Here is a 20695-nt window from a genome sequence, read left to right as displayed (position 1 = left end):
TCAAGATAAATATTGTATAAAGAATTTCCAATTCAAATATTATGTACCGGGATCAAACTTCTAGATATAATCCCAAGATCAGGGCACTCGTATATTTATTTAATGCAAATGAAAACATATTAAAGGTGGATGATACAAAAAAATGTGTGAAGTTTCCAAAGAAAGAAAGAAAGCAATCAATTGCAAAAGAAGTATATAGATGAGTGGATTATGCAAAGAAGTAACATTCAAGTATAAACTGAAAGAAAAAGCTGAAGCGGACAACAAACGACGGGTTTGTCATCATATGCAGGAAAAAATCCAGTGAAGAATCCTGCACTGATGACAGTCAGATATAATCCAACGCCCTTCGTGGTGTTAGCCAGGGGAGTAGTTGTTTTCTGATAGGTGTCAGTCCATCAACCTACTGTGTAGGAAGTTGAGACTGGCCTGAACTAATTGTTCCTTTAGATGATTTGAAAGAAAAAGCCCTCCTGAAACAGGTGTTTTCATATAAATACGGAAGATTTTTTTCCGAAACAAGTACTTTTATATGAACACTAAATTATACAAAAAAAAACGCATTTCTCCACTCAGTTTATACTTCAAACATTTATTATGGAATTGAATCAGATATCTCTGACAAGATTGGGGAATGTTCCCCCTGACAAAAATCAAGAAGTTTCCATAACCTTTTTCTTTAAAAAATCATTTGAATACTTAAAAAAGAGGAATGAAATAATGCATTCAACATTTAAAGGGATTCGTTTCTATTCCACCATTTGGCAACATCGGTTATAGCTAATAAAGGACAATGGATCTGTTACCTGTATGAGGCAAACAAAGATGACATATTTCAGAGGCGTGCTGTTCTGTTAACTTATGTTCCGAGTTCCGAGACATTCTGTGACATATGACATTTTGTGCATCTAACTTATCTTCCTCTATATAAATAAATAACAAAACAACTGTTGTTTATGTGGCTTGTGTAGGTAGTATTGAACTATAGTTTATATTTTGCCTCAATTGTTAATTTATAAAGATAATTTTTTTATAAGTAGAATATCTAGGTACGTATAAATTATTTCAACTTGATATAGGCGCTGTTGCCAATATGTGAATTAGAAACAAATCAAAAATTTAAACCCAACATTTGAAACATTAATTTGATTACTTTTCGAAGTGAATTTGAAAAACTCATGAATGAAACTCAACTTCATTTTGTTCAAACTTGCATTTGCTGTAATAACCCAAATTGAGAAAGATTCCCCTCTCTATACAATATACTTGATGAAAGGTAACAAACTTCACTCACATCGCCGTAACACACTTGCCTTATGGATCTTCAGTAGCAATCTGGTTAACATTATAGGAGAAAAACACACAATTATTCATAAATTACGACCTTATGTCACGGAATGAATTTCATCTATTCATGTCATCGACGACATTGTAATGACATTCATCCGTTCATTTAATCAAATTCCAGCCAAAGGAATCTATTTCACATTGAAATATATTATAACTCTTCTTCTTCTAACAAAAGTTATATTTTGACAGTGACAAAAATAACATTGTCGGACACAACAACCATTTACATTGGAAACAATCCTATTTTTCCTTTCTCAATAAGGATAATCAAAAAAGGTTTTCTGAAGAGGATTCGAGCAATCCGATTTAAAATCGTTCTTCTTTGTTAATGCTGTTAAATCCCTGATTATGCCGCTATGCTTGTCGATGAGAAAAACTACAATACTTAGGAATGTAAACATTCACATATCAATCAATTTTTTTCTAGACGTTAGATTTGTTTTTCGAATATTATTTCGAGAAGTTTACCATCCGACTTGGAAGAGAATTTAAAATTTTAATTTTGCCAACTATGAGGATATACATCATTCTTAACTGCTAATAATACGTAACTTATGAAGAGAAGTACTATTTTACTATATGGACTAGATGTTTTTAAACACTCATGGTATAAAAGCAACATTTTTTGAAATCGTTTGAAAAAAAGTTGGAGTAATTTCCTTGAAGTCATATAGATCTTCTGATATACATCTATATTTCTCTCAGTGTTTTCAAAAATCACTGAAACCGACACGTACGTTGATCAATATATGCGAGTTAAAAACTTTTATTCCAAATCAGCTCCGTTTTAGAATAGGATTATCCACTCAGAATGCAATTATAAAATCCCATTAGTTCAGGATTTGTAATATAGATCAGCTACTTGGCCAGTAATTTTGAGAAATTTGGTATATGTGATGGACACTATTTGTGTTATAGAATTTTTCATTAGACACTTCCTATATTTGAATTTGAATAAAACAAAGTGGCTGTGAGATATCATCAAAATTTTCAATTCGTATGAAAGACTCATTTGTGCCATTTTGTTTGGTATAAACATCATTTAAATGTCCGCCATGGCTTATCTGGGTGGAGCTCATCTGAAACGTTCAATTTTCCATGACTCTGGCGCATAAATCAGGCTGAATTTGGCCGATGGCATAGGTTATGTAGGCTTTGAGGAACGCTGTGGTTTGAAGAAAAAGTCCAACGGAGTCAAATCGCAAGATCTCGGTGGCCAGTTGACATCATCTCCACGTGACATGACCATGTCCAATGTGGCATGAGCTGTGTGGCACGTAGCGCTGTTCTGTGCTTTATTATTATTATTATTACATATAAATAAAGGCTGAGGACAAAGTTCTATGTAAGCCTAAAAACGAAGGATATCAACAAGTTAATACAATGCATGCAAAAAGAAAAGAAAAGTATTTAATATATGCATAGAGGCGATTAGGCAAATAAGCAAATGTCTATTTTGTTTTTGAAACTGTTCACTGAGTCGGAATTCATAACACCTTTGGGTAAGTTATTCCATGTTTCGAAAATACGATTCACCAAAAAATATTGTCTCTGTCCCGTTGTGAACCACGTGACCACGTTTTTTCTGATCAGCATAGTTATACTTAGCTATACGAAAGATATGCTGAGGTCCCCATGGATTCGACGTTGGTCAAAAGCTAGCAGTTGTGCCATCCTCAGTCTTTCGGGATAGGTTGGACGCACTTCATCAAAAGACGTGTGGCTCGACGCTGTACATTTTCCAACAAGTCCCTATCGCGCACCAGAACAGGACACCACACTGGACCTGCATACTCCATGATTGGACGAAGGTAGGTTTTGTAAAGTTTTATGGAACTTGAATATGATAGATGGAGAAACGTTTTGCGGATGAGGTAAGTCATGTGTTTGCGCGTTTTCATGTGGATATTATATGTTCGGACCAAGTTAAGTCAGTATTAATAGTCATTCCCAGGTCTACATGCGAGGACCCTGTGCGTAACGATTGACCGCGTATTGTGTACGTATAGAGTGGATTGTTCTTTCTTTGATGAAGTACGACGCATTTGTCGACCTTAGGGGCTAGGAGCCAATTCTCGCACCACTGACTAATCGAGTTGAGGTTCTTCTTAAAGGGAACGATGTTCGTCTAAGGCATCTCCATACAGTTTAGTATCATCGGACTAAAACGACTTGCTGGACTTTATGTGGGGAGCAAGATCACTTGCATAAATAACGAAGAGGAGCGGACCAAGAACAGATCCCTGGTGAACTCCACTTGTGACTTGTCTGTGTTGACCGTGAGAGTTCTATCTGTCATGTAATTTTCAATCCATAGGTTTAGTTGGCCTCGAATACCGTGTGTCAAATTTATGCATCAGCCTCCTCACTGGGACCCTGTCGAAAGTCTTGCCAAAGTCAAGATTAGTGATATCTGTCGGTATTTCTCTATCGTAAGCTGTCATCCAATTGTTCATGCATTGTAGTAGATTGCTGGTGCTTGATCTACCTTTGACGAAACCATGTTGTTCTAGTGGTATGATTGCGTTTTTTGTTGAAAATTCTGACATATCTTCTAAGATGATGGATTCCATTACTTTGACACGTACGTATAAAAGACTAATGGGCCTGTAGTTAATTGGATCTAGTTTATCGCCTTTTTGAAAATAGCGGTGACAGATGCCTTCTTTCAAGCCCGTGGAATGCGAGATTTTGCGAAAGAGACTGACATGATTGTTGACAACGGAGAGCAAAGAGAGAGTTTCGGCAAACTTTTTGAGAAAAAAGGGGCTCATTCCATCCAAACCAGGAGATGAATTCAATTTAAAGTTCAATAATTAATTTTTAATTTTTTCCAAAGTAAACGTCACATTAGTCGGATTATCACGTAGTCGTTCTGCTATAATTTTTGGTAATTGGTCATCTCGAGGCTCAACCATGAAGGAGCTTGTGAAAGAATCGGCCAAAATCTCAGCTGATTCGATGTCTGTAGAACACAAGGAACCGTCAGGTTTTCGTAGGAGCGGAATGCTTACTTCGGTGTTCAGGTTATATCATATGAACTTGTACAGTTTTTTATTGTTTTCAGAGTCTGCAATAAATTCTTCGAACTCAGGACGTGAAGATCGTATTGTTGATACCAAGTGTTTTGAGAAATTTCGATGAGCTTGGTAATCTTCTGTGGCTTTTGATCTTTTGTATCTTTTCCAGAGTCTTTTTTTGTGATGTATGAGTGACGTTATTTCGGCATTGATCCATGGTTTGGGAGAATTTTCCTGGCATATTTTGTTGCGGGAGTTCTTGTCAGCAGAGGTAGTTACGGTCGAGTAGAATTTTTCTCAGAGAATATCAACGCCATCACATGCGTTAAACAGTTGTGTCCAATCGATAGTAGAAAGTTCCTTGGATAACTGATCAAAGTCGATTATTTTGAAAACTTCGGTTTCGTACTCGTTTGGCATTTCAAGGTCGTTGACGTTCAGATAATCCAATTCAGGCCAAAAGAAGTTGGTAAACATCAACCTATCATGCTCGTCGCTTCCAAAGGAATATGGAACGATGACGCCGCCATCCCAAAATCCTCACCAAATAGTGACTTTCTCAGGATGCATTGAACGCTCTTGGATCTCATGTGAATTGGTATCATTCCAAATTCGACAGTTTTGTTTGTTTATGTACCAATTCATCAAAGAATGGGCCTCATCGCTGAAGATGATTTTTCGATGAAAATTAGGGACAGTTGTCAACTGTTCCAGAGCCCATTCAGCGAACATACGTCATTGTTTATGGTCGTTCACCTTCAGTTCCTGGGTCAATTGTAGTTGTACGGGTGCAGGCCCAAGTCACGATGTAAAATTCGTCAAATTGTGGTCTGTGAAAGGCCGAGTTCTTGTGAGCGACGCGAAATCAACTGCCTTGGATTGTCCTGCACACTCACAGACAGCGGCGATGTTTTCGGTAGGCCTTCCGTTTCGTCAACGTACGGGTGTTGATCGATTATCAACTGAACCACTGGAATGAAATTTATCCACCATATTGTGAGTAGTTCTCTCGGTTAGTAGGACGAATATGACGACCGTAAAATGGGCGTAGCGGGCGGTACGTCGCCGAACAGAACACCCATTTGGATAAAACAATTGCGGTATCGTCCATGGTGTTGTGATGAAACAGACTGCATAAATGACAACTAATTTGACAGATAATAGCTTCAACAAGATGGCGGTTATCAATTTTCAAAGTTAGGAATGCCTTGTTGAAGTCTTTTCTTTTGGAACCTTTCAATAATAATAATATTGGTAGTTCCCAAAGTAGTTTGTTGAGGTCACTGCCATTCATAATTTCAGGTAGAGGTATAGTTAAACTCTCCCTCGATTTGAGTGAATAAGACCGGTTCAGAATTCAGTCAATCTATATAGTCATCAGGATTCCATGCTTATCTCTAGATATACATTTTGACATGATCCCTGCAACATGCGAGGACTGCCCTGAATTTCCATTCGTTGGAGGAGAAATATTTCAAGAACGATCAATAGAACTATATAATTTCACTATTACGTATAATATACATTTCTCCAAACTTTGTATTCCTAAGTATATCACAAACTAAACTCAAATACACACGAATATCACTGGAGTTTTTCCCAACACCAAACCGTTAAACTAAACAATTTAGTTTAATATTCTTCTTGAAGATGGTCACTTGGTGATCGAAACACGTTTCGAGGTGTTGAAATAACGGTTTGGTGTTGGGGGAAAACTCCAGTAATATTCATTACTACACCAAAGGTTTCTAACAGTTCATCTCAAATACACACCTTTAATGAAATTAGATATAGTTACATTTCACAAAATGACGTTCAAAAATCATATTACAGTAACTTCATCGACAACTCGAAGAGTGTTAGTTTGTATACTTCGTATAGTTACTTAAAGATTCATCCGTAATTTTTATATCAAGGTTGTATACTGTACTCCAGTAATATCTATAATCCAATTAATGTATATCAAAACAAAAACTTTTGATCCTGTGGATTTTGCATGGTATACAACAAATATATTCAGAATGTTTACTTTGGCTTATAGACGACTGAAAGCGGATTTACTAATATCTCTTCGAAAATTCCACTGAAATTAGGGAAGATTTTTATAGAATTACATTTTTATTGATTTCACAAAGTATGAAGAGAAGTTATATGCCCGGATTGTTCATTTATTTTTTCCAAATTTCTGTTATGCACTAAATATTCCTGTGTTTGAATTGGCTCGTTAGTTGAATGATAAAATGTAAATTAATGATTTTTTATCAAATCTAAAGAAACGTTGAATGGTTGAATGGACTGACGCCTATCAGAAAACATCTACTCCACTGGCTTATACCACGAACGGCGTTGGGTTATATCCGACAGGTGTCAGTGCAGAAATCTTCACACAAAATATCTGCATATGCAATTAGCAGTACAACTGAAAAAGTCGACCTTTATTTTTGGAACGGGCACACTTGCAGACCGGTTTCGGCTCCTTAGCCACTCGTCAGTGCAAGATAGTGATCATCATCGACCTACAGTTAATGATATTCCATAATTGAAAATCGAAATTTCATTCCTCGTCCTAAGTTGAAGCGAACATCAAATGTATCACTCCATCTAGTGAACGAGGTACTAACCAACTGCATATCCGAAATATGCCTGATTCCTCCGAATAAGGAAGAATACAATACAACTGAAAGAGTCGATCTTCAATTTTGGAAAGGTCGACTCTTTCAGTTGTATTGCCAATTCCATATGCAGGAAATTATCTGAAGGATATAATTCAACGCCGTTCGTGGTATTAGCCAGTGGAGTAATTGTTTTCTGATAGGCGTCAGACCATTCAACCTACTGTGTAGGTATATCTAAGACGGGCTTGAACATTCAAATTTAATTTCTTTAGATTTGTTTACTGCCCGGCTTTAAGCATAGCCCAGTGACTAAAAAGAAATTATATCCTATAAACAATTGAGCAAAGTTTCACAATCATTCAATAACGTGAAGTCATAACCATTCGAAACCTACACTTTCCATGAATTTGTGAATCGAACCATTCACAATTCATTTGGCATGTGGCGTAACGCCTAATCAAAAATGGCCCGAATACTATTAATTACTGATGTCATCTCTTGCGCAACTCGTCATTGTGTACCACAAACGAGACAGCGTTCAAATCCGCCCATATAGAGTCACCGCCGTGAGAAATGTCAATTGTCCAACGAAAATTGACCTTGTCTAATTAGGCTGGCCACACACATGTTGAACTATTTCGACTTGCAACGCTGCTAAACGTTTCTCTCCTTCGTAGCTGAATACAATATTCATGCTGGGTGAGGAACATGGTGACATGTTGGCAATGTGAAGCAAAATGTTTCGACTTATGGGCGGCCAGCCTAAGGTAAGTTTTTCTACGTTTTTTGCTTCTTAATCGCTTTGATATGCTGAACTCTTCACGGCGACCACTATATTTCAGAATTATCCAGTGGCAGTGTACGCATCACGTCAGTATGAAACGTTTTTCGTTGATGTATTCGACGCGACTTCTTCTGGAAGTGCAAAAAAACCGTAGACTTGAAACCTAGGAGGAATTCATTGAAATGGAACCTCGCCGTTTTTTCATTGGAAATATTTTGAATTACGTGCGGCGAGCCTAACCAAAGTATTCATGCGTGAGCCGCACACTGGCCAACAACACATCGATTGAAGTCAATACGCAATGTTTCGCAACATTTCAAAGTCTGTCATCAGAATTCCGTCAAAATGCTTTGCAACATTCGAGCGACGCAGGCGTATGGATATGTTCTGGTTTAAGGGACGCTTTCTGTCCGGTGGTACATTAATTAATGGTATCCACTTCAGAGCAGAATGGCAATATCGAGTCACATTTAGTTAGTGGTCAAACACGTAATTTTGGATCGAAACATTTTTACCTGTGCGTGGTCAGCCTCATGAGGCAGCGTCAATCGAAACGGGTGTTTGAAGAAATAGAAAATCCTACTAATTCCGTAGCAGCTTTGATTGACACCGGGAATTATACTAATTAGTTTCGTGTGTACTATACGGTTTTTATTAGACAAGCTTGTTCAGTATAGTTATTATCATTATTGGATTAACCGATAACTGATTTTGACACGATTTCTAAAAGTGGAGCAGATACTTCAGATGAAAATAAAATATTTCAAAAACTATCAAAAATGATACTGAACATTTTTGGGAAAGAAAGTTTTTGGCTTTCTACTACTCCATCTGATACAAAAAAATGGATGAGAGAATCTTCCAAAGAAAGGAAGGAAGTAATCAATTTGAAAATAAGTAACGCTATACATGGATGTGTAGATCATGCAAAGAAGTAACTTTCAGACACAAACTGAAAGAAAGTCCTCCTGAAACAGCTACTTTCATATAAACATTGAATTACACGAAAGAAAAAAAAATTCTTTCGAAACAAATACTTCTATATGAACACTGAATTATACAGAAGATACTTTTCTCTATTCAGTTTGTATATCAAACATTTGTTGAGGAATAAGAATCAGATATCATTCACATGAGTTCTACTTTGAATGAATGTTAATAAATTGTACTCACATGGAACACTGTCACCCTAACTGGTATACACCGGTGTTTCGCCTTAAGACACTTGCCCTAAGGCTCTTCAGTACCAAATTGGATAACATCATAGAAAATACACACACTTCATTCATGAATTACGATTTTGAATGTCACGGAATAAGCTTGATCTGCTTATGTCATCGATGACATCGTGATGACATTCATTCACCTATTTGATTTAATCCCAGCCATGAGGAATCTCATTTGAATTGAAAGGGTTATATTTTTAGAAGTGATTAATTTTTGGGAAAGAAAGTTTTTGGCTTTCTACTACTCCATCTGATACAAAAAAAATGGATGAGAGAATCTTCCAAAGAAAGGAAGGAAGTAATCAATTCGAAAATAAGTAACGCTATACATGGATGTGTAGATCATGCAAAGAAGTAACTTTCAGACACAAACTGAAAGAAAGTCATTTCTTTCAGTCTTTCAGGCGTTTGGTCCTGATGAAGTGCACCAGTATTTTGCAGACTTTTCTCACAACATTTTAGTTCTTTCTGTTGGAAAATTGCTCGCGTTCATCCTAGAAAGGAGAAGAAAAATCTTCCAAATAATTATACACCTGTCGCTTTACTATCAGTGATATCAAAAATCAACTTGTGAAGCCATGAAAGGGTTTAACATCTTCAGCGATCATCAATATGGCTTTCGGAAACAAAGATCAACAGGCAGGATCAAGAGCTGTTGCGTTTGACATTTCTAAGGCCTTTGACCATGTGTAGCATGAGGGTTTGCTGGCCAAACTTCGATGCTATGGCTTGTCAGATCATTTTTGTGTATGGCTCTCCAGCTTCCTGAAAAAACGTTCCTTGCAAGTGGCCGTCGATGGATATCTTCCGAATACTTTCATCATCAACGCTGGTGTTCCCCGTGGATCCATATTTTCTCCAACGACTTATTGGAAAGAACGAAGAATCCAATATATTGCTTTGCTAGTCATTCAATTTGGATTCCTGAACATCGGCTGCGGATGCACATCTTCACCATCAGCATCAATAGGTTGTATATCCTAATGAGGATTCAGAGGTGATATCGAGTTGGGGTGAAAGTAAGCGGGTTCAACTCAATGCCACAAAAAACTAGGCATCGGTTCTCCCCACGGTTCTCTTACACGAATATAATAATGTCAGGAAAGACAATTCCGCTTTCTGCTTCGATAACTTTGTTGGGGGTTAAAATGTACATAATCATGTCGCTGGAATTGCCAAGGCTCCTCAAAAGCTTGGAACAGTGTTCCAAACCAAAAAACTGTACACACCTCATGAACTTTTTCAGCAATTTCGGCCTTCATTCACTCCAATAACACTATATATTATTCACTGTTGATGATTTTTTCCTTCTCAAGATAGTCGATGAATATTACACCACACACAACCCATATTACAGAGGCTATAATCTTTCCAGCCAATTGTTGTGCTTTCAGGCGCTCTGGAAGAGGTTCTCCAGTTGCTCTCCACTCAGATGATTGTTTTGATTCCGAAGTGAAGTGATGGATTCATGCTAATTCCATTGTCACATATCGACGCAAAAATGCCGGTTTGTTATGTTTTACTGCTCACTTTGAACATAACTTTTTCATAGTTAAATGCTCATGCAATATAAAGCTAACACGTTCTTTTGATATACTTACAATCTCAGCTAACTCACGATTCTTCACTTTTTGATAATTCAAAACGATTTTGTGGATTTTCTTATATTTTCTGATATTACTGCCTCGTTTGGACGTCAACTGCGTTCTGCATCCTCAGTGTCTCTACGACCACGTTTGAAGTCAGCAAACTAGGATTTCTCTTGTTTAGTTTCACTCTCTAATACAATTGGAAAATAGATACAGCACTATGTTGAGATTTTATGGTCCCATGGTTGACTTTTTCGAAGCGTTATACTAGAGAATCTTACACAAATTATTGACTGTCAACTGACTTGTACTCACAATATGAGGCTAGCCAGCTCGATTTCAAAACATTCAGAGACAGTCTATAGGCGATTCCGTCACGTGAGTTTTCAAATGTAATTCCTTGTATTCACTGCATATTGCCTGACTCAACCTGTAAATATCTTTGGAGAACTCTGAGGGTGGTTGATATTATTAAAAAAAATTCCCAAATGTCACAAAAAATATAATAATAATAATAATAATAATAATATGTCTTTATTCACACTTAATTATAATACGATAATACAATACTATATCACATAATAGTGTGTAAGGGCGGAATTCAGTCGCCCCTATCCAAGGATACTGGTGACTGCTCTTCCATTCAACCCTTAAAACGAAACTAAAGAGAACGAGAAAAGAGAGAAAAAATAAGAGAAGAGAAAACAAATCTAAATCTAGAGGTTCACAGGCTTTACAAGTGTAACTCGAAGTCACGAAAAAATATATAGAATTTACAAATCAAAAATAATAGTAATATAAATGTTTTTAACTGCGTGAATGAGAATCAGATTAAAGCTAGGGTGCTAACAGTAATTAGATCATGAAGGTTCCAAAGGAAGTGATAAAAACAAAACAAGAAAACATAGGGAGAAGCTTGAAGGCAGAAAGCACATCAATTATTATTGATCAGACTTTTAACTCTTGCTTTCGTGGCACAACACTTATATTTGAAGTCTATCCTCAAATAACGTGTTTCTCAGTGAGTACTTGAAAACAGATTTATTCATGGTTTTTAACGAGTCAGGAATGGCATTATAGATCTTTGTTACATTACAAAGAAACGATCTTTGGTATAGTGAACTATGGTGTATTGGAGGGGTAAGGCGGTATCGATATCTGGTATGAAATGCGTGAACGTCATGTCTGAATAAAAGTTTGTTGTATAAGTAAATAGGTACTTTCGTTTGAATTACATTATGTATAAAACAACTTGTTTGTAGTAACCATCTTTGTTTCATAGTTAACCAATTTGATTCTTTAATTTTATGAGAAATTGAATTACGTTTCCCTATTCCATAAATGAACCGGCCACATGCATTTTGAACAATCTGAATACGATTTTGATCGTGATTGGTTAAACTAGAGTAATACACCATATTTGCAAAGTTAAAGTGGCTCAACACTAAGGTTTCACACGATATCTTTTTTGTTTTAACATCTAAAATTTTTGAAAAATTTGATACTAGTTTGAGGTTACAATATGCATTTTTGATGCATTTCGTTACATGTGCACTGAACCTCAACTCTGTGTCCAGAACTACACCTAAGTTTCTTGTTGAGCTCACGGCTTCAATGTCTTCTGTACCAATTTTGATGTTAATTTGATCAAGTTTATTCTTGTTGTTCCTGTTACCAAAAATTAATAACTTGGACTTCTCAGGATTGATTAGTAGACAGTGATCCTTTGATATGTTATTCAACCTATTAAGGTCTTCATTGAGAATAGAGCATGCCTCATTTACGTTTTCTGGATGAAATGTGTAATAAATTTGCGTGTCATCTGCATAGTAATGAGATTGACAATGAGATAGACATGCTGACAGATTTGCAGTATACATCATGAATAATAAAGGTCCCAAAATGGAACCTTGAGGGACACCGGTCGAGAGACTTAGAGGTATAGAACATTTATCCCCAGATTCAACTAGCTGAATACGATCTGTTAAGTAACTTCTGATCAACATTGTTGCACTATTGGTGAAGCCATTAAAGTGTAAGATTGCTAATAGTAGTTGATGGTTGATGCGATCAAACGCCTTCGAATAATCCAGTAAGACAAGAGTAGCCGAGTTGTTATTGTCAAGAGCAGTAAATAAGTCATCTGTAACTTTAAGAAGTGCTGAAGTGCCGGATTATCTACCAGATAATCCGTATTCTAGATACTCTCTTATTTGTACGTTTAAACTTTTTTCCAATATTTTTGAAAGTGTAGGCAATAAATGAATAGGTCTCAAGTCCTTCAAATGTTTTGGCTTATTTATTTTCGGAAGGGGAAGTACGTGTGCGATTTTCCAACAATCTGGAAATATAGAATTTTCTATACAGTAGTTCACAAGATGGGTGATGTATAAGATTAAGCGGGGACAACAAAGTAGAGTCATTTTCAAATTTATATAATCTGCTCCTGTAGCATTAGATTCAATTTCGAAAAGATATTTTTTTACTGTATCAATATCGACTGTGCTGAAATAAAATGTATCGGAAGCTGCCTTGATATTATTGTTGTAAAATTTCAAAAGAAAGAGAAACAGAAAATGTTCATCTCTATATGATGTTTTTCCATTGTCGTTTATCTTTATTTCGAGTAATTTACAGAAATGTACTGAACAATTCCAACTATCTTGGAAAATTAGTAGGATATTTTTAGTTTTCTATATCCAAAGCTATTTGGAGAAAAAACTAAAAAAAATGGAAATTGTATCCATATTTGTGGTGACACCTAATTTTCTTGACTAAACTTATTTGGGAAGGAAACTTTAGGAGTGAACTATATTGATGATGATGTCGACAATAATTCGGACATCAATCAGAAATAAAACAAAAGAAAACAACTGAAAACAAATGTATTCAGTATATACAGAAACTATAGAAAAAATTATTTCGTTTAGGGGTCATTATCGCTTCCATATTCGGATCCTAAAAATTGAGAAAAAATGTTTGCATAAATCTTTTCAATTAGAGAAGACCCACATAAGTTTTGATGAAGGACGTTTCGGTAATAATACAACAAATTCCTCTCGATGCCTAATATCGACCGGCGTGTGAGTCATGTCATTATTTTGTTGGTTATGTACTACAATGAGAAATGGAGTAGGTAGGTGTCATTTCCTTTTCCTATTAATATACAACCGCTGTGGGCGAAGCTTTCGTAAAAGTGGGTATCGCTGATTTTGGCCAACCGTGCCCATTATGGATTTTGTTGACAATATGTTGCCCTAATTTCGTGAATCATGTACTTTGCATAGGCATTGACGATTCATTTTCAAACGGGTAATTAGGGAAATATTTCATGGTGCGTTGATATTCAACACCTACAACGTTCTAGAAGTGATGATGAGTTATATGTGTTACTCATTTGCTTGTTTAACTTTCGAAGACTTTCATTTCCGAAATTACATTACATAATATAAGGTTGACACATTGATTCATTCTACTTCCTGGTATCAATAGTTGGTAATTTTACTCGAACAAAATCATTTGGAACCCATTGTTTTCAACGTATTCGAATTTTATGATGAAATATATGACAGATATCAGATTCAGAGACAATCAATAACCTCTTTGGCAAGACAATTAACTGTACCTACGAATGAAGGTATGTGTACTATATGGGCTGAAACGTTTTAGGTCATGTAGTATGTGTATTATCAGGCTAGTATAATTGCATTTACCGCTTTTTTAGTTAGGAATAATCTTCAGAAGAAAGCTGTTAAAAGAGCTGTTTCTGTCAAAACAGTGGATCAAAAACAATTTCTTGTTTTAATTTCACACTGCTTTTTGATGAGAAAAAATACCGGGGGTTCAGCTTTTTTTGGGATAAAATATTAGTCTCCTCATATCTGTTTCTTAGTACCCAGTTGAAACAATTCACTTGTAGAATGCCCAAATATCATAGCTGAAACCGCCTTTCAAGGTATCGTGTCGCTTATAGAATAATTCTTTGGGCTTCCTGAGACTTTCATTGACATATATAAACACTACTCACTTGCATATCGGCGAAGTCTAGTTGACAGTGCGGTGCGAAGTGTTCTAATAAAGCGATAAACATTTGAAGTTCCAGTTGAAGTGTTTGGCTGCATTGTCAGTGTAGCAGCAAAATAAAGTCAAGTTTGATTGTACATGTAATCAATTATTGTCATACCCACGGGGAAACCATAACAATAATTTACATTAATTTCAAAACGTTGTTATTTTATACCATTGAATGATAATAGTATTATCAGCCTATTGCAAATAAGCCGAATGAACTGAAATGGGAAGAACTTCAGTCGATAGCCACTGGAACAAAATTGTGATTTCGTTCAATAAACTATAATTAATATTACTATTATAAGAATATATTTGAAAATCTGTATAAGACATCAGACAATTCTGATATTGTCATTATTCTCAGAATTTTCAGAAGAATATTCGAGTCACCTAATATAACCCATCATCAAAAATTCCTGGAACATTCATCAACACATAAATAATTCTGTCCTCAAAGATTTGAAGATCAGATATCACTTGAACAAACGTATTCCTAAATAAATTCTATATTAACGCCTACTTATATTTTTGATCGCAGATAATAGGTATCCATCCATTGTTTTTTTTTATTGACACAAGGAGGGTTGGACATGGTGAAACAAAAGAAACATGGAGCAATTTTATATCAGATCACGAATAAAATATGTCACGAATGTTCAGACTAGTCTTTGGCTGTATTGGAATGTTAGAACAGGTAACGATTGGAATGACATTCAAATGATTACAATGGAATATTAGAAAGGTGTCTCTTGATTCATTTTTTCGTCAATAATCGAAAACTGAGTACACTTCACCAGCGACGGTGAGGATTTTTCCAACGAAACAGATAACCAAGAACAAAGAAGACTCCAGGATTGTACGCGATTGTTTTCAAATATTAGCGTATATAGCGTATATTAGCGATGATAAGTTTTCGCCATTGAACAACAGGAAGAAAGAAATGAAATAGATATATGAATAATGCACAGTAGTTTTTTTTTTAATTGAAACTGGAAAAACAACTACTTTCCTATGGCTGGGATTGAATTAATCAACCGTATGAATGTGTATACATGAATTTCACTAGTTCGGACTTCCATTGTCTACTATATAAAATGATTTGAAATTCCTGAAACAACTGTTATTTTCAACTGAAGGACGAATTCTTTACACAAGAAGTTATAAAAAACAACTTTATCAACAGATTTTTTTTATGTGAAATACTGTTTTTTCCAAAATAGGTGGTTTCGCCACCACAAGGCTATTAGTGTTTCTGGTGAAATTTTTTGAAGCAGTTGGATTTTTCGTTCAAACATAGATCAACGTCGCAAGTAGTACAATGCCATCTTGTACGATGTGGCTCCAATCGAGTTCATTTCAAAAGCCTGTATTATTACGAATCACACAACTATGGTGTTAACCACGGTCAATTTTTTTGAAGAGTAAAATAGTTTTCAAAGTTTTTGGTGCAAAGTTATTTTTATTTTTTGTTAACACCGAAAAGTACTGAAAATTATACAGTATTGTAACGAGAATTTAATATTCGAAAATATCAAATCACAAAACATCAAAATGAAATAGGTATTTCGGAACAAACTCATTGATATTCTGGAGATTTTCATGTCCAAAATAATTCTCCAAAATAATCCCCAGAAAATCAATGAGTTTGTTCCAAAATACCTATTTCATTTTGATGTTTTGTGATTTGATATTATTGAATATCAACTTCTTTTTACAATCTAATATATAAAAATGGATGTTTGTTGGTTGGTTGGTTAGTAAGTGATAAACTTCTACATCGTTTAACCGATCGTGATGAAACTTGACATGAATAAGTAATTTTTCATAGAGAAGCTTTTTAGGCTATCAATTTTTCTGTAACTCGCCACTAGATGGCGCTGTAGAACAATTTTTTGGAAGTACTGTTCTATAACGCTGCGCACGCCTAAGTTCGTTGATTCTGATTCTGTCAAAACATTGAAACAGCAGCGATATAGCAACATATTACTAGTACTGTATAATTTTGAGTAATTTTTGGTGTTAAAAAAAAATAAAAATAACTTTGCACCAAAAACTTTGAAAATTATTTCACTTTACAAAAAAATTGACCCTAGTTAACACAATAGTGTTAACCCTGGTTAACACAATAGTGTTAACCAGGGTTAACCAGGGATGAATAGACAGCATCCTGTAAAAACAGGATGCTGTCTATTCATCATCAGCATTTATTATAAATACTGAAAAACTTTTTCTCATAACATTTCTCGAGATTTTTCAAAATGAGAATACTTTACTCCAGTCTCAAAATCAAATATTTGAAGGCTCCTCGTATATTACGTGTGTTTTACTGTAGTTTGTTAGTGCATGTTTAGTTTTAGGGGATGCACAAACTTTTATCAAGAATGACTTTATGCCGAAAAACCCTTAATAAATAAGTTTCCCATTTGGTGCACACTTTGCGGATGACACTGCATGGTCATTTCATGGCTGTTGAGTAGAAGCATTTTGTCACTGTAAATCTCTTTTTCGTTTGTCTAGTTTTTGATTTTTTTTTATTTTATAGGTTTGAAAGAAATAATCCGATCAAATATTTTTTCTTATTACACTTACAATTTTTGCAGTAGCTTCATTAATCCTTCTTTCAATATTTCAACAGATTTTTGAATAACTTGTTTCTTGAAGATTATATTACCAAAGTACCAATGAAAACTCACTAATCAACCTTAAAAATACTTCATAGTATTATAAGTTTACATAGTTAACAGGCTTCATCCTCTACTTTATGTTTCAATTGATCATCGACACAACCGAAGTTACCGAAGAAATTTGTAACAAAACAAAACAACCACTATTATACTTAATTCAACCCCCTGTATTCTACCCAAAAATCATTAACACATGACAAATTATTCGTATGAATGCACCCCGAAAACCATTTCACAATGGACTGATAAAAGCTGTCAGATCGATAACGCCACTAACAAAAATCCACTTAGTGGTTTCTTTCGGAAGACTTTTACACCCGGGGATGACACAGGTATATAATAAAGTGGGTGGGATTCAAACAGAATACCGACCAGGTAACCCATAAGATTCAATAGCACGCAATCTGGGTTTGTGACTAACACTTCTTATGTAATTGCAAGATGCCGGGAATTTTTTATGGTCTAGACGGACGGCTCAAGATGGAGTTAAAGAGGTCAACAAATCTATATTAGTCAGAGCGTTTTATGTAAATTTTTCAGCATCGGTTGACTCATGTGGAAAAATAGAAACAATAAAAGGTCAAGATTGTGGTTCCGAGAGAAATTATTGCTCACGTTACAGAAAGCAAATGCACAGCAGGAAGGAGTCGAATCGAGATGTTGGTAGAAGTGAGGATTGATCATTCCGTGAAATCATCATTTGTCACGGCCATTCAGTGATATGCAAATATATTCAAAATACGAGTTGCAAATTCTTCATGAAATATTATTACACCAGTACACATGTATCGCCAAGAAGATCTTGACATTGGTGAAATATTGATTAAAATATTTCCGTATAGGCGCGCTTCCCAAGTTTTTGATCAAGGTATGAAACTAATAGAAAATTGGAAAAAAACATTAAATTGAAGAAGGCCAATCTATGGCTGAAAAAAAGTGATGTTTGGAGCAGAATATCACAAGTATCGAGTAAATTCAAAACAGGGATTTCTCTTCTTGTATCAGCTCTTGTTTAACTTTTTGGTGGTTTTCTCAAGTGATTTCGGCTTGGGTTATACATTCCACATTCAGAAGATGTATACCAAAATGTGAGAAATATTGAAGGAGAGATCAGGCTGTAAAAAGCTTCCTATCCTTCAAAGTAAAATTATTCACCTAAGGAAATAGAGAACAGAGCTCGTTGCCCGTGCTACGACTGACGATAATTTAGTGAATATATTGCAATAATGTGGGTGAATGATCGAAAGTTCATGGAATCTATAAAATACTAGGAAGACACATTATTGACATAGCAAACGAAATCTGGAAGGTGTACTTTTACTCAATGACAATGAACATGCTCCCAAAGCCATTGCCACGATAGTTCTGAAAAGTAGGAATATCAACAAATTGCAGAAAGTAATATAATTTGGTTATATGTGTCGATATGAAGATGAAATTGAAAAACTTGTGGAAGCTCTTGTCATAAAGGACCATGTTTTGAATTCATCTGAAATGTCCCAGTCTAATGACTGGATAACAGAATTTTGAGTCATCTATGAGTGAGGTCGAAAAACTCACGAATAAATCCTTTGATACGAAAGTTTTCTTGAGAATGAGAAGACAATGAATATCGTTAATGCTGAGCGCTTCAACCGTTCCTTTTTACAATACGGTGTGTGTCACATCCAGTTTCTACTGGATATTTGAGATGAAGAAGGAAATTTGTCATATCTTATCTTGCATATCTCATCTTTTGTATATCTTAATGAGGATCGAGAAATAAAAATTCGAATTGGAGTGAAAGTAACCAGGTTCAATTCAATGCCACAAAGACCCAGGCATCGGTTTTCTCCAAGAATATATATGATTCCGACCTGGATATAATACTGTCAAGTCAGACAATTCCGCATGCTTCCATGAGTTTGTTGGGGGGTTAAAATGGGCACCAATATGTTTTGGCACAATCATGTCGCTAGAATTGCAAAGGCTGCTTCTCAAAAGCTTGAAACACTGATCCGAATCAGAAAACTGTACACACCTCAGCAACTTTTGACGCTTTATAAAGCGTACATATCAGAAATACGCAACGGACTGTGGCTGCTCATCTATGCGTGGTTCAACTCAGTACACCTCAAACTTCACTGTTCAGAGACTATTTCATCTGGAAAACTGCGTTTATGTGGAATACATTTCCTGCGAACGTTTTTCCAAATGGAATAATCTCCATCGATACAAATCTAATATGAATCGCCACTTTCGCACAGGCACCGCTCTGAGCGCGTCTTAAGCATTTTCCTATAATGCTTGTGTTTTGACCTCCAAAAAAAACATATCAAAGTTTTACAAATCCATGCTTTTTTATATTTTACAATATACCGGGTAGAGGCGTGACGTATCATAGCATAGCAAGCAGTGCTGAAATTATCCCAAAAATAATAAAGGGTCTTCCAACAGGGACTTCCGAACTTTGACAGTTGATAACGATCATCTTGTTGAAGCTATGTCTGCCAAATTAGTTGTCATTTATTCAGTCTATTCATACAAATCACCTTGGACGAATTTAGCATTCAACAACACATGCGAATGATGGAATTGTTTTATCAAACTGTGTGTTCTGATCGAGCAACGTACCGCGCACTTCGCCCATTTTACGCTCATCACGATCATCCTACTGAGAGGACTATTCGCGATGTAGTAGATCTTCAGCGATGAATCCCATTTCTGGATAGATGGGTACGTGAACAAACAAAATTTTTGAATTTGGGACGACAACAATCCACATGTGATCCAAGATCGTCTCATGCATCCCGAAAAAGTCACTGTTTGGTGTGGATTTTGGGCTAGCGGTGTCATCGATCCATATTTCTTTGAGAACGTCGTTGGCCAGGCCATTACTATCAACGACGAGCACTATAGGTTGATGATTACGAACTTCTTCTAGCCTGAAATGGCTGATCTGGACAGCGATGACACGTGGTTTCAACAGGACGGTACTACCACAGCGGTTCTCAAAGCTAACATAACCCAAGTCATTAGTGAAATTTAGCCTGATTTATACGCCAGACTTATGGAAAATTTGACTTTTCGGGTGCACTCCGCCCAGATAACATTCATGGAACATTCTACCTAACTCTCTTCTTGCTGTGACGTTCCTCTTCCGCACATTCAATTAACTGCTATTGGTCGTTTCAGTCTATTCATCGTGTAATCTATTTCAACTATTGCGAAAGCAGACATGCGATCATTTGTCTCAATCAACATTTTTTCAGTATCGAAACAAGGACGAAAAAATTATACAAATCAATTATTTTGTTCATCTCCATTATAATATAGGTTTCTTAAGAATTTTTCTTCGTGTGGCACTAAACTTTAAC

General features: G+C 35.8%; 1 protein-coding gene across 3 annotated transcripts in view; it reads right to left on the bottom strand.

Moving 5' to 3' along the window:
* Positions 1 to 20695, bottom strand: part of rols (zinc-RING finger and ankyrin repeat domain-containing protein rolling pebbles) — a 439138-nt gene that overhangs the window by 220368 nt on the left and 198075 nt on the right. The gene's annotated exons all lie outside the window — the stretch shown is intronic.

This window comes from Leptinotarsa decemlineata, unplaced genomic scaffold, assembly GCF_025532065.1.
Source record: "Leptinotarsa decemlineata unplaced genomic scaffold, Ldec_3_MD MMD2_P_RNA_scaffold_5, whole genome shotgun sequence".
Taxonomy (NCBI): Eukaryota; Metazoa; Arthropoda; class Insecta; order Coleoptera; family Chrysomelidae; genus Leptinotarsa; species Leptinotarsa decemlineata.
The sequence above is the reverse complement of the archived record's forward strand: the minus strand, read 5'-3'. Positions and strand labels throughout refer to the sequence as shown.